At 34.2% G+C, this 16,629-nt stretch overlaps 1 long non-coding RNA gene across 3 annotated transcripts; it reads left to right on the forward strand.

The window, feature by feature from the left end:
• The first annotated feature begins 1,195 nt into the window (after positions 1 to 1,195).
• LOC107078458 (uncharacterized) lies at positions 1,196 to 13,784 on the forward strand. 3 transcript variants are annotated; one of them, XR_011190476.1, is made up of 4 exons: positions 1,196 to 1,284; positions 9,218 to 9,284; positions 9,617 to 9,674; positions 10,785 to 13,784. It is a non-coding gene; the product is annotated as an uncharacterized lncRNA (long non-coding RNA). The 3 variants fall into 3 exon arrangements; XR_011190477.1 differs by having other exon boundaries at positions 11,119 to 13,784; XR_001479393.2 differs by lacking the exon at positions 10,785 to 13,784 and having other exon boundaries at positions 9,617 to 10,767.
• Positions 13,785 to 16,629: the final 2,845 nt, after the last annotated feature.

The following is a 16,629-nucleotide window of genomic DNA, read 5'->3' on the forward strand; positions in this document are numbered from 1 at the left end:
TTCTGTATTAAAAAGACTAGGTCAATAAAATAATCTTCTGTAGTAAGTGTCTTTACAGACTGGGATAAGAAGCAATTATTAGTCAATTCAACTATATCAGTTTCAAGTTTCTGTTTTGCCTGTCAATGTATCCCATTGTGTGGAAAATTGATCTCCCTATATTATCATGTATCTCTCATTATACAGTAACGTCATGCATCCATGTCTACATTAGGTGCTCTGTAACACCTTTTTTAAAATGTCTATTTTCCATTTTTAACCCATCATTTCTACTTTACATTTTAAACTGGCTGTACCCTATTGCTCCACTACCTTGCAGGCTATCTAAAGTATGATATGTATTGTAGTTACAAGAGAATACTCAAAGACACCATTATTGTTTTATTACTTTTAATACAGCTTAGTTTGGATGAGAAAAACCCAAACTTTTCATTTAGAAATCTTTAATTCACAAAAGTCAGAATCTTCAAACAGTTGAATACAATGGAAGATAAACTGCTTATGAGCATCCAATATGAAGTGGTGTAGTAGCAATCTATTACATTTATCTATTAAGTCTAACAGACTCACTGTCGGGTGTTCCTCATCATTAGTGTCATGTGTTCCTCTCTACAAATCTATAAAGCTAAAAGGCTAATCTTCTTGTACTGGAAAGCACAGATCCGTCATATTTAAGCTTAAAACAAAATAAATATTAGTAGTAGATCCCTACATTTTTCAAACGTTTCTAATGTCTTGCAAGACATTGCTGATTTCAGTTATCCTTAAGTTTTCCAAAATCTGGAATTGGTAAAAAGTAACTAGCATATTATTTAAAAATATACTGTGTTTAATATGAAAACTTTATAATATATGCTCAAAAGTTAATATATTTTTCTAAATGCTGTCTCAAAGGCACAAACATCATGTCTGTTTATTATACAGTATATACCATATACACAGTATATTAAATTAACATTTTCAAGGCTTTTCTATTCTTGCCATTTGAAATGCTGTATTGGAACACATTACCATTGCAGTGGTATCCTGCATCCTCCAGTCTTACTTTCTTGCCAGCTGTATCTCTCTGCCCTGGAGGTTCATTCATTAGATGTTGCTAAGCTACTGAACCCCCTTTCTGTACAACCTCACCAGGCAACTGGCCAGCATGAGTTGAGGAAAACCACTTTTAGAAGATTTACTCTCAGAAAGCAGCTGTAGCACAGGGGACTGGTCATGGCTTTTTTCTTGAACCCGAATAAAGTGGTTTAATCTTTCATACAAACTATAGGGCCTCTGCTGTGCGTAAGTATTTGAGAGTCCCTATGTGACTCAACCTTTTCAAAACTACTGTTTTATTATTGTACTGTATATGAAAGAATAGCTGTGTATGCAGGATTAGCACTGATGAAAGAACCCATTTTATATATACATGATCCCAGTTGGTTTTATAACTCTCATCTACTGTATAGCTTAGGGATACTGGCTGGTGCACTGCAATTCAACGACACTATATTTTGTATGACTGACCATGAGAAAGTGCAATTTATCTAAGAAAAACCTAAACCTAAACCTAAATACTCTCTGACTCATGTTTGTTGTAGAAATTAAATGAGATATTTAATAGATTTTGACTATTTGGTTTCTTGCCTTAATAGAACTTTTAATTACTGAAAAATATCTGTGCATCTACTATATTTGTAAGAAGAATTGAAATTGTTTCTGTGTATATTCTTATTTCCAGAAATTATATCATGAAAAAATGTGAAATGGTAGTTTTAACTGGAAGGACAGGCCAAATTGTCTGTAGCAAGGAGAGATTGTATAAGAAACAGAATATTGAAAACATAAGAAGACACCCCCAAAACTTCTGATAAATATTTGCTCACAGTGATGGACAATGTATGAGATACATTTGTATCACATTGCTTTTAAAAAGGTATAATAGTTTCAGCAGTGGGATGACAACACAAAACTTTTACTTAAACACTTTTACCCTCAAAACCATAAACAAAACCTCTCTCAAATCCTTGCTTTAAGCTACAGTACATGTTATTGTGAAGAGCTTTGAACATATATATTTTTGTTATTGTTTTTGCTTAGATATCTTCCAGTAATTTTAAAGGAAAAAGTAAACTATCAATCAGTTATTACTCTTTTGGCAGCACATTTCTACTGCCTTTGCCAATTTGCCTCTAAATGTGCTGGCTTTGCAAGATGCACTTGAATCATGTATGATTTAAAAGTAAATAACATCTCTTTTTCGCCTTTCAGTTTGAGTTGTGTATTAAAAAAAATCCCAAAAGACCAATGAACCTATCACAATTTATTCTGGCACAAAAAATGTTCTTTTATTAATTTTCTACAGGGAATAATTGCATACACCTGAAGAAGCATTACGTGACTGGCATTTTATACTTCCATTGTAATGTTTCAGCAGTATTAATCTGACACACAAGAACAATGTTTCCCTTAGGTACTGTTTATACAGATTTTGAAGGAATTTGATTTTAATAATGCACACAGAGGCTCCAAAAAAAAGGAATATTAATGAAGGTCTGAACTGAAAAGTTAAACAGAGGCTTTTCTTTGTAAACTACTTTCTCACTGACCTTAAAGGTTCCTCATAAATCAATTAAAATAATATCTAAAACATTAACTTCTTAGGATCCCCAAATGATTAAATAAAATCAGGTTTTCCAAAAAGTGCATTCCGGATGGTAAATATTAAACAATTTCTAATTGTAAGCATTCACCTGTCATCCTGGAGGACTAAAAGCATCTCAAAAATTCAGCCTGTGACCTCTTGAGCAGACAAAGCTGATCAAATTATATATCCATTTAGAAAGATATATACGGTCAATAACGAAAACAAATGTAAACCAATCTGTATCAGTAATTTGACTGTCATATTTTTGCTTTCTTTCTCTTCTTGCTCAACAACTGAACTGATGTCCATATATAACATCTCATTCAGTCTTTTTAGGAAGTACAAGAGACTAAAATGGCTTGGCACATGTTTATATTTATATAAATCATTTAAAATGTAAAATATGGAAATCTAAGTCACAAGGATAGGTTTGCTATTTAGATCTCATTGTTGCACATACTGTATTTACTGCATATGACGGAAGATGCTCATTTCCTTACTTTAAGTTCTTAAGATATTCTATATGAATAAAGCATGCAGAGAGTTACTGAATAAAACTGCAGAGCAGTATTTTTTCAGAAAGGGGAAACTCTTTTTATGACGGAGTTACGCCATTTAGACTAGGTCATTTTACTTGGATGTACAAGACATCCATTTAAGAGACCCCCCGTGCTGTGCTCTTTAGATTCTTTCATAGAATGTGTGTGGGGTGTTTTTCCTGTTTAATAGTGTAGAATGTAAGCCCATGCATTTGGAGGACCTTTGACCATTTTTGCAGGTAAAGAACTGTGTTTCTGCCTTTTTAATTAGAGGCAGTAAATTCCCTTCAAAATTCTTTATATCACTACGATATATAAATAGAATATTCATTTTTTAGAACATTGTGCAAACTACACTTTCCTGAAGAATAAATGTGTGGTTATTAAAAACAGTGAAAGTATTCTCATGTATACATGCTTTATTAATGCATAATTGAGTGTTTCTCTGAAGTGCTACAGTATGTCAGCAGGCAAGATGCAAAGAAACAACAGTAAGTAATGGCATAAAGAGAGTATATTCCTAGCATCCACTTATCCTTTGTTGTAGTTCATATATACACTAGGTTGAAGATGTTACAAACATATACATACATGTATAAAACATCCAGTACAACATAAATGTTTTAATTTATTTATCCATACATACAGTATGTAGAGAGAATCTGAAATAACAAATACATAGTACAAAACCATCAATTTGAACAAAAGAAACTTCCAAGGAATTCAGGTCTAGGTTATTTTAATTAATATTAATATTTTTCCTGGTAATCCTAAAGCAATGTACAGTAGGACTGTTTTGCTTAAGAGTCCTTTGCAAAAGACTGTAGTGACTCACAAACTATCAGGCACTACAATGAAGTATAAAAAAATTCTGCCAATCAGTTTTTAATGTCATAATTAAAATGTAAATGTCAGCTAGTCTTTAAATGATTGTGCCATTTTATTGCGTATTTACAATGAACTGACTTAATGACTACCAATCATTTTCAACAAGGAATTACAATACTTTTCTTTATTCTTAATATATTGTCAGTGCTTTTTAAAAATTAAAATGCCAGGGGCATTTCAAATTCATAATGAAAGTATTATTGGATTCTTTCTCTTAATCATTCTTTGCAGAGTTGCATAGAGATATGGATAAAACAAAACTTTTACAAACCTGCTCAAGCATGTTTATTTTATTAATTCAGGAAAACTACTAGATAGGCTCAGATACTAGGTCAGTTTATTCACATCTTTGGCATGGTTGGTCTCAAAACACAGCACTGACTGTAGTATAACGAAAGGATAGAATAACTGTCTCATCCTTCAAATGTTTAGATGCCTAGATGGAATACAGCAATAATAATAAGTGCAGTGGTGTTTATTGTAAGTAACTATGTTCCCAACATACACACCCCCAAAAACAAAGTGAAAAATATAAAACGATAGTACAAGAATACATACATTAATTGATTTTTTTAAATCAATTGTTGTAGGCATCTCCTACTCTACACTCCTACCAACTGCCTCTTACATCTCTTCTACTATCTTGAGGAGCTTTTTTTCTAGGTTAAACTCCTCTCCCTAGAATATTCCACTGTAGAGCAAAAAATAATTGTACAAAATATAATCAGAATTCTGATATACACCTTTATCCAGTGAGTACAAAATAAAGCAATTAACATGATATTAACAAAAATAAAATATCATAACTCCTTTTATGTACATAAATATTTTAAAGAAAATACTACCCCCTCTTAATGGTATCTTCTTATAAATTGATCCACGCATGTGCAACGCTGGAACAGGCATTAGTAAACGAGCCCCTATAACCATGCCAAGGTTTGGGTTCTACAGGTCATGGGAGGAACCATTTTGCCGGTAAGAAATCAAAACATGTAAGTATTTATTTGAAACACGTGACTTAAACACCAATTTAGTTAATTGCATTTATAAAACAAAGAAAAACGGATGTTTGGTTTGAGTTAATGTTTACTTTTGACTATGCGTGAACAACCTTACTTTACCCTGTGTGAGCACCCACTGAGCAAGCAAAGCTATCCGCAGAATTCCAGACTAGGTAAAGTTTGTTTACGTTTGTTTGTATAGTTAAATGTTTGCGTAATCCGTACAGTGTGTGTGTGTGTGTGTGTGTGTGTGTGTGTGTGTGTGTGTGTGTGTGTGTGTGTGTGTGTGTGTGTGTGTACGTGGATACCTCACGAGTGCCAAATGAGTCTCCAGTCACAAACATTATCATTACTTGTTATAAAAGACACTCTTTTGGACAAACCCGGGAGCCATATTACAGCACATCTTTAAAGAACTGCCCTGCTGTTACCAATGTAATATTTAATTGAATAACACCTTCACTTGGCCAGTACTTGTTTTTAAGGTATCTGTTTTTGTTTTACAAAAGTGGTACATTGTGATGATGTTAATTGTCTTTAGTTCAGCGTAGTTGCCATTGCTTATCCTGTGTGCTTCACATCTTTGTATTGTGAATATTAACATACACTGAGAATATAATATAGTTCAATTTTCTTGACCATCATAACGTGTTTTATCTATTACAGGATTTCAACATGTACAGTATACGTAGGAACCTTGTTTCTGTAAATTATTTGATTGCAATTATGGAGATGTTCCATGAACTTCCTAGGTGAAGGATTCCACTCTTCCAGAGTGAAATACATTTCACAGTTTAGATAAGAACACTGACACAGGTACTGAGCAATTTATACAGTATATTATAGCTGCATCTTTAGATCTGCATCTTTAAACTGCTCCAGACTTGACTGGAAACCACTCAGCCACAGCACAAGAATAAAAATTGCTGAGAGGTCATTCATTAATGAAACTTGGAAACAAGTATTTGGAAGAGAGCCCTTAACTCATTCCCTTCAGCTGCCTTCTGCCCGGGAGCAAATACCGGACCTTAAAGTGTTCTTTCTAACATCCTTTAAAGTTTCCTTTCTAATCGCTTGCTTTCAAGTGGTGGTTTTTGTGCTAGTGCAGGAGGTCCTTTAGCTACATTAATTAAGATAAGACCAATAGAAATAAATAAATCGTTAAACATGGTGCTGCATGTACTGTATCTGGCAATCACATGGTGCTGTAACAGCCTCTTTTAATGGGTAAAAAAGCCTCTTTTAATAAAATGGAATATAAAGTCTTGCAGTTGTTCTAGTCCTGTTCACCACCTGCATGTTAGATTATACAGTATCTCTTTACAGTATATGAGAAATTGTAAGTTTGCTTGAAAACCACCATGTGGTTCAACTTGCCTATATCCCTATATTACAGTATGTGTAATAATATTATTTGTTGAATACATGGTTCTTAATATGTATTGATTAGATTTTTTGTTTATTCTACAATATTCCTACATGCTGCAGTATGTGACTCTATACATGTCAAATGTTGTTTTCACATACATTTACAGTCTTTGTAAATAGATCAGATTCCTGAAGGAGATCATTGAAAGCAGCAAATGGATATGGCTTCTGTTTTACAATCTGTAATTTTGGCCATTAAAGCTGGTGAACTGAGAAGAGCCGTGGTCTGATGCCAAAATCAATCACTTATTTTTTTATCAAGAGCTATGAAGAAAAACATCAGAATTTATGTGTTGCATTTAAATTTGGAACTGTGTGGCTTGAAGAAATAAAACTAAATGCACCAGATCTTCCATTTGAATTGGCTTTGTTTGCAGCGCTATAAGCACAATTGTAAACATGTAGGTCATGGTACTTTCTGGGCTGCATGGTGGCACCGTGGTTAGAATTGTTCTCTCTGTATTTACATGGACTATCCTCCATGTAAATACTGTATGTGTAATATATGTACTGTATACATATGAATTCTGTAAAATATTGGCCCTGATGTAAATCTGTATGAGGGTGGCATCGTGATTGCAATGGTAGCATTGTGACCTCACAGCTCTGGGGCTCTAGGTTCAATTCTTGAGGTGCTACTGTATGTGCGTGACGTTTGTGTGTTCTCCCCATGTTAGCCTGTGTTTACTCTGGGTGCTCTGGTTTTCTCCCACAGTCCACAGACATACTGGTACTGTAGGTTAATTGGCTTCTGGGAAAATTGTTCCTGGTCTGAGTTTGTGCATGCATACATGTGTGTGCCCTGTGATAGACTGGAATCCCCTCCATGGTATATCTTGCCTTGCGCCCTTTGCTTCCTAGATTAGGTTCTGGCATTCATTGCAACCCTGGACTGAGTAATATGGTTTAGGAAATGGATGGATGATGATTCCTTATCAAATGTCCATGTCCAATTTAACTAAATTTCAAATAATTGTACTAAAAACTTTGAAAAATGTGTATACATCAATGTGTAAATATGAAACTTCAGTGTGAGCTGTTGTAAGTTAACTACTTACTGTAAATGTTTTCAAGGATAGCTCTCAAGGTTGATCTAACAGTGAGAAGACAGACTTAATTGCTTTATTAACCACAGACAAAGGGTGGTCATTACAGTTCCACACAAACAATGCTGTGTTGTTCTACTGTACAGTGTGTCAAATAATAGTGTGAGAAACAAAATGGGAAATTAAGTTTTACAGGCAGCAATGCTTTTGATGATATTGTTAATAATGATCTGGGAAATCAGCACAGACTATTAAAGTATGGCTGCACAAGTCATTTTAAATGTTTAGTTAAAAAAAGAAAAATACTGTATTAGCAGATATATGCTATAGTGGCCAAGGTACAAATTACATAAATATAAAGTTTCTTCCTCTGACAGACTTGCTTCATTGTCATGTCCTGAGGTGGAACAATGGAAAAACAGGTTATTTTTGTTGACATATTGACTGACATGCAATTTCAGATGTCACTAACACGTATAGTATTTAAATATAGAGTGACTTTTTAAAACCCACCAGTCCATCCACTTTCGCTAATCTATTTAACTTTAGAGTGTCAAAGTGAACAATAGTCTGAACCATAGTCTGAGCTCTATGGTACACACACAAATACGGAGACAAAAATGTATTTTAAAATTAAGATTGTGAAATAAATAGTGGACATTGGAATAAGTTTGAAAGCTAAGAAAAAAAGGAAAGACGAGAGTGTACATTTATAAACCATGTAAACCCTGCTGGTTCTGGCAGTGACATGCAGTGGCATGTATAGTTTATGAAAAGATTACAAGTGATGCAGAAACCTGAAAAAGAGATAATGGGCCACACAGTAACGTTGTACTAAATGGAACATGGGACCTGCAATTGAAGCAAAAACATGTGTGTAAAGGCTATTGAAGACCGCTTATCTATGGTCTATTCAATATTCCTACTTGTGCTTATTATTTCATTGTTTTGTGTTATAGACATTGTTATATAGATCTCAAATAATTTGGTTTTACCCATTACCTTTGTTCCATAATATTGCTTCCTTAAAGCTTGACCTAATAAATTCCAAGTGAATGTATTTCAGCAATAAGAAGCTGGTGCAGGGGTGAGAATGAAAGAAAAAATGCCTTGTGAAGAAATAAGATGCTTAAGTAGTTTGTTTCTATGGGATGCCAGCCAGGGATAATGCACAGGGCAATTTTAACAAGCCGATTTGGACGTTCCAAAGACATCCATCCTTTGACTGCAATCTCTCGGAGCTAAAGTGCAACAAAACCTTCTGAGGCTGATTTATTAGTTCATTTTTGGAGGTCCCTAATGAGCTTCTGAATTGACTTTGTAATGAAGGTATATGTGTGCCTAAATCAAAGTGAGCAGTTTTTAGAAAACGAATAAGATTAGAGGAGCCCTAAACAAAGACAAACAGCTATTGACTCCTATTGTGCACCTTCTTAATAGCTAGAGTTTATTAACAAATATATTACTTCCCTGAATCAAACACCTATTTACTTGACTTGAAATCCCAGTGCAGTATCTTAACACATAGAATGTTTATACTTATATATTTTTTTATAAATATATACAGTATTTGTAAAGAGCAGCTTATTGTAATTTTGATCAAATAGATTTATCTTAGTCACTAATTTAAAATTGGTTTTCACATTATTTATGTTTCCATTTCTTTCTCTACTTTGTTTTTTTAAGAGTAAAAGCTGAAGTGAAAAGAGATTATTCTGTATACATGTCACTTAGAATGCATCGCAGATCTCAGGTAAAGCATTTCCGTTATTTAAAAATCAAACAACTAAGTGTAAACTATTAAGTTTAAGTGTTGCAAAATGCTGTTGCGTTCCTTAAGATGATGGATGGACTCATTTTAATCTAGTGTTATCATTCAGATTGTTTTCTAGACCTTACACTTTAAATTTTTAATTTGATCAAAATACAACAAAAGTATTCATACAATATTTTAAGGCATTTAGATTGTGAAATATTTATAGACCAATGTGGAATTTAGATTTTAATGGTGCTTAAAGCTCTGTCTCCTCTTTTTCTTTGTGGTCTATTTTATGTTTTTTTTTTAATTTTTCTATTTACCTTCAGGACTGAAGAGACTTCCACTAGAAGGCAAAACTGAAACTGAGTAATGGAGAAGCACAAGGTAAAATAAAAGTGCAAAATAGAGACATTATTTCCACTCTTTGTAACCCTATGAAATACTGTTTACCATTGTGAATTTATCATGGAGACTGGAAGAGGTTACCCAGCCATTTTGTTGAAACAGGTGCCTCGACTGCTTGCAAGAATGAGATCCACAGATCAATTAGCAGCTAGCAACCAATTGACTTCCTAAGCTAGACTTGCTGAATGGCCTCCTTTCAATTGTAAGTTGTGTTCTTATCATAGTATTGTGAACTTTCACAGTGGTTTTACCTTACTTTTGCTCTTCTCTACAGTTTACATGTCTTAACCGTTCTTTCTTATACCAGACCACAGGATTACCATTGTGTACTATGACAAATGTGCAGTAGGAACATGTATTATGAACGATATATCATGATACGTGTGTGGGTCAATGTATGAATTAAGATTGAAGGTATTGTATATTAAAAAATATAGGAAACCACAGCATAACTAAGGCATACTGTACCAATAGTAAAAGCATTTACAGTACCACAATGATATGTTAGCTGTGGCAAGAATTTATTGGGATGGCACAATTCTGTTTACAGATTTAACAAAAACATGATTCTCAAAAGTTAGTGTATTTAATCTGTTAAAAATAAATGCAGGCAGATGATTATAGATATAAAGTAAAGATGGACGAATTGATCTAAAATAGGTGTAACCTAGTTGCATAAAAAATAAATACATAGAATATATATACAGTATATACTGCACTGTAGCTAGCTTTACTTCACTAGGACACACATACATTAAAGCCTATTTCATCATAACTAATCCAATTTCAAAACTTGTTTAAATTCATTGAAAAGAGAGACTGTAAATGCATTTCTCGCAGCATGAAAACAAAGGATTTAAGAAAAAAAATGAAGAGCATACAATAACTTTTTTCCAATATGCACATATCTACACTTATCTGCATTTAGATTAAAATATGACACAACGATTAAAGACTATGGTATGCACTATGAAAAACAATGATAAACTGTTATGGGAAGATTTGCAGTGTTGATTGATAGCTTGTGTTCCAAAATGTGTCCTTCAGCAAATATACAGAAATATATCCATTTTGTCTTGTCTTCCCTAGCTCTCCATTTGTTAACACTGGTGTCATCTGCAGAACACAACGTCTGTCCTTGAATCTATCTACAGTAGTTCTCATAAGAAATAGATTTCTGGGATACAGCATTTTTGAGAACAAGTCACTATGAATAATGGAACATATGAATACTAATTAAAAGACAATTTCACAACCCTAGAAAGCAGAACTGCCTAAAGAGACTTATTTCTACCATACTGTGTATATAAAGCTAATTTCTATCTGTGCATTTAAGTATTTAAAGAAAGCTGAACTATAATAAAACTCTGTTACTCTGCCTTTCTCACTTCAACCTTTCAATTAAAAACTATATCCCCTTCAGCTATTCTTCAGAGAACAATTTCCAGTCTGAGACTTCAGAAACCAGTGAAGGCTCCCCGCATCAATCTAAGTGATGTTAAATATCAATATTATTGTGTGTTGTTACTTTCTTTTTATATCCTGTATTGCTGATTAAATATAATGAGCCTCTAGGCAGGTCAATAGACTCACTCCGTCTCATGAATCACAAACTGTAGCTGGCTGGAGGAGAGTAAGGCAGATTACCATTACTATCCTTCCCTGGCCCTAACAATCCCCAGATCTCAAAATAATTTGACACTTATTATTGTGAGGTGGAGCCTAATGGTACAATCCTGTGCAGTATTCTCCTCATCACATCTTGAATCGAATGAGATTGGGTAGAAAAATTGTCTGGAATTGGGATGAGCATATTATACTGTATGTGTCCTTTTCAAGTGGTTCTTTCTGTTTGTTTAGGACCAACATGTTGCTTGAAGAGGTATTGTTTTCATATTTATGAAATATTTCCATGTGCAGTTTGTATGTTTTCCCTGTGTTCATGTAGGTTTCCTCTAGGCACTCCGATTTTCTCCCACAAATCACTGAGTACTGGTAGGTAAATTGGCTTTTGGGAAAACTTTCCCTCACGTCTGTGTGCACACGTCCCATCCAGGGAATATCCCTCCTTATGTCTATTTCTTGCTGAGATAGGCTCTGGCTCCCCCGTGACCCTAAATTGGATGAAGCAGTTAGAAAATGGATGGATGAAAATATTAAAATGTGGGAATGGTGTTGCAATTGTGGTAATTCGATTGAAAGATTGATATTCTATGGGAAGACAAAAGCTTGTACAAGGCGAATGTGATTTTTGAATTTGCTGTGGCATCATGAGCTGACTCGTGCAGTGTATGCTAAGATTCCATCACCACTTTGACACTCTAACTAGGTGCTGAACTATAGGTGTGTTTTATTGCATTATTATTTCTTGTATGAAATAGCTCTATATAATGTAATTTTATTATTGTGAGATGTTCACTTATGTATCTCTGTCACTCTCCGAATAACTATATATTTTAAGAAAGTGTTCAAGTTCATTCATAGAGTATGTGCAGATAAATCCTCTAGTTTTCTAAAAAAAATATTTTTCACTTCACGTCTGCATTTTCTTATTTCACCCTAGAGTCAACAGATGCCACTGGTAAATATACTATAGGGGTGATGATCTCCAGCATTCCAAGTATAGCAGATTTGACAATCTACAGCATACACCGAAAAGCTATGCATTTGCAAGAAAATAAATCACTCCGAAGCTGAATACTGAAATGAATTAAAACTCAAGTCAAATTGCTTGAAAACGGTGTAAAAGAAATGGTGTTAATCCATTAGTAGAGGATATCAATCTCTCCTGTTTTCCTGTGGAAGGTGATTGGGTTTATGTTGGCACTGTAACTGCAAAATGTGTTTTAATGTCCTTTTTAATAATATAGTTTTTCAATGTCCTATCTTTGCATTTGACATAACAGCATACACAGAGAAACAGGAAAAAAAAATACTCATAAGACATAACTTCACACTTAGAAAATAAATGTATCTAACTACTGTACATTCACATTAAAATACTGTATATGCAGCATTCTACAAACATTTTTTCCCAAACCCTGCAGCACTGTGTCCACTAAATATCCTGTTGATTTTAAAACTGTGATTTTAATAGGATGGTTGCAATGCAGATAGAATAACAAGCTGTCTTATTAAACTTTTTTTCTCACTTAAGAGTGCTCTGTTTTGAGTACTATATTAGAATATCTTTGATGTCAGTGCATTAAAAGATACTCCACATTTCTCTCAATTATAATTTACCCTTTTTCATTTTAAAGTACCAATTGATCTTTAAAATGGATATCAATTTACAGCATCAAGAAGGAAACATGATTGGAGTATATAAAAAGATATTCACATAATATAACTCACAAGAATAAAATAATAATAAATGTAACACACTTACACATATGTAGCTTCATATATACAGGTTCATGTATTTAATAACAGACCTTATTAAGGAAGGGTCCTAGTCAATTTTCTTATCATTTGAAATTCATAATATTCTTCAGTTCATCATGCATATAGTGTAGTTAATTCACTATATTGTTTGTAAATTCCCAAACTACTTTTTATCGAAAGTCAATTTAAGTTAACTTAAAAAGGTTTTCTTAAATCATGTTCAAAATTCTTTCTTTCTCAAAACATTATTCTTTAAACTGATCACCTACAATTCTTTTTAGGAAATAGGTTAGTTATGCATATAATAAGTCATCATAATTAATGCATTTTATATTGCTGCCAGTAGATTTGTAATACTAGTATTTAAATTATTTTCATGTTATGTCTGACCAAATAGAACTCGTTTATTATTTTGTGGGCACGTACTGTATACTGAATGGGGTTTTCTCCAACATAACTGGTTATGTCCTTCTCAAGACCTAAAAATATTTGAGCACAAAATGTTATCTTATTTACGTGCAAGAACTGACTTTATTTGCTTACAATTTTGTTATAAGAAAAGAGCTTCAGCTATTGTACAAACTGGATATAAGACTAGTATTCATAGTAATCCTTTAATTCAACTGGTAGGCCAATTACATGTTATTAGACCTGGAAAAAATGTATATAAATTAATCTTCATTTGATTTCTAATAAAGAAAGTCATGAAAATGTATATACTGTACTTATTTCTTGATTAAAATGATCCTTACCATTTGGTAAAAGAGAACTTTCATGTTTTTTTTTTAAATAAAATTGTATTTTCTCATCACAACACAGAGGGGCACTTGTGCATTTGGGCACAAAGGATGAAATGCCACTTTGAATATATTTAAGGAACAATTAGCAATACCCATACTATTTGTGAGTTGTGCAACTCCTGCTTCTGTTGCTATGGCCAGTCATGTCAAGAATCTGAATCTGGTCAAGGACTGATGGTGTCATACAGTACCATAATGACTCACTCTCAAGCATTGTATACTCACTGACTCGCTCATAGGCTTTGCTGCTGCAATACAATGTTTCTTGGAAAGTCTTGCAGTATTCTGGTTGAAATTGCTGTACAGTAGTTTGATTGCCAAAGAGTTCTGATCCAAAAGGAAAACAAAACGATGTGCTGTGAAATTGTGATCCTTGATTTTCTTTTAATGTCGTGGACCTACCAGGTCAGTATATTCTTGGACAACTTCATCGCTTTGTTACCCCAGAAGTGAGTTAAAATAATGTGTTCTTTTTTTCTTATTAACACGTATAAATGTTATATTTATTAATTATATTATTATATACTCTGTATGAAGTTGAATATTTATTACACTGTCCTGTATCACCAGTTCATTACAAAAAACAATAAGTACTGTATACCATTGCCGGGTTTTGTTTTGAAGCCATTGATTTAACACTTCTGTCACGCCCCACACTCTCCCTCGCAAACGACGTCACATTCCCAGAACCTCTGCTTCCCAATCTCATCCCTGATTGAACCCAGCACATTCTCACATGCACCAGATTCCTCAAATTCTCACTCCCTAACCAATCATCCAATCACACCCCTTTCCTTTCAGTATTTAAACCCCCTTCGCACACCTTCCCATGCTCACTATTGAGAAGCCTTCATAGTATTCTCCAGTGTGTGTTTCCAAACTTTTTGATTGATCTCCCGTTACGAATCTTCTGCTTCCGCCTCTTGACCTCGCCTTCTGGATTTTGACTTTTGGATTGTTTTTGGATATCTCTCGTTACCGGACCCTCTGCCTCCCTTATCGACCCAGCCTTTGGATTTTGTCTTTTGGATTGTCCCTTTGCTACTCTGCGTCCTGTGGGATTCCGGTCACGCACAAGGATCCTCCTATTCCACGTATAGGTTCCGTGACATCTTCAGTATTAAGAAATGAAAAGGCATGCATACATCTGAGTTTGTGAAGACACCTAATAGTAATTGGCTCACTGTGCCTTTTAAAGCTGAAAGGGAGTTTGTACTCATAGTATGTGGAAGTACCTAGATCTTAAAGACTGAAGGTTCAGGTAAAATGTTAGCTATACTCTACATTCTACTATTCAAACTCCTGCTTTTTCATTGAATTGTCCATAAACTTCCAGCCTTCCATTTTCTGTTTTATCCAATACAGGGCTGTAGGGGAGCTGGAGCCTATCCCAGTGAGCAATCAGGATACACCTTGGGTGGGATACTACTCAATAACAGGGTACATACAGACACTCAGCCGAGGGCCAGTTTTTTCTGAAAGCCAATTAATCTACCAGTTTGTCTTTGGACTGCCAGAGGAAACTGGAGCACCTTGAGGTCACCCCCAGAAACCAAGGGAGAACATACAAACTCCATGCAGATAGCACCCCAGGAATTAGAACCCAGGGCCCTAGCTCTGGAAGGCAGCAATGTTAACCACTGTGCCAACATGTCACCCCGTTTCCTTCCAGATTGAATGACCCTTAACTAAAATGGCAATATCTTTTTGGAGCTCACACATTTATATTGCAACATGCATGAGAATTGCTTGCATTTCTCATATAATGTTTTTGAATTTTCATCCACCATTCAGAAGTCAGGAACCCATGAAAAAATAATAGAAAACTACATCAGCGACATCTAGTACCATTTTGAATTTATTTGAATGAACAGTATGAAACCCTTAAATAACTCAGAAAGCTTCCTTTTGCCCCTTTCCTGATTATACTGAAATTCTGATTTGTTTTTATATCACCAACATAATAATCCAATCAATCATAGTATAATTGCTTGAAATTTGTCTTTTAAGATGTTTGATTATAAGCTGGGACAAGTAAAGTCTGATTATCATATATTATATATGATTTGGGCACTGGTCACAGCAGTTCACAAACTTCTGAGCTGTTCAGTAAATAAAGGTTCAGTAGTTTGGTTTAATCCTAAAGAATGTGAAAAAGCACAAAATATGTATAGAGTATTTGGTGTGACTCACCTAGCAGACGGAATGGCAGTCTATTGTAAAGATCTAGGTAGGGAGTTTGTTCTAGGGGTGTACATAAAGAAAATGGGAATGTGAGAGAGATGTGAAGGGGCATCCTGGGTGTGAGACTTGTAGGCAAGTAGAAGTGTGTAAGATTAGGATTTAACCTTATTATAAGATTCTGAAAAATATGTCCTATAATAACAACCACTAAGCTTTCTACAATGAGGGCTCCTGGGCCTGTAAAAACATACTTTTCAAATAATGAATGCTTAAATTACCCTCCCAGGAGAAAGATTATTCAAATTAATATATAAAGTAATGAAAAATGCAGGTTTTACAGCTTTTCATTTCCCCTAAAAGGGATGAGCTTGGATTATAAAATGTAAATTAACATTAGACCCTTGTTTGTTTCATACATCAGTGCATCATACCATCATTAAATTATCAAATTATACATCACTAAAGGGAAATGTAAAATAGAAAATTCACAACATGGAAGAAAACTATTCATAAACTTATAATTAGAAATGCTAGTTTCAGTCTAATACCATCTTAATTAATTGTCT

This window comes from Lepisosteus oculatus, chromosome 9, assembly GCF_040954835.1.
Source record: "Lepisosteus oculatus isolate fLepOcu1 chromosome 9, fLepOcu1.hap2, whole genome shotgun sequence".
In the NCBI taxonomy this organism is placed as follows: domain Eukaryota; kingdom Metazoa; phylum Chordata; class Actinopteri; order Semionotiformes; family Lepisosteidae; genus Lepisosteus; species Lepisosteus oculatus.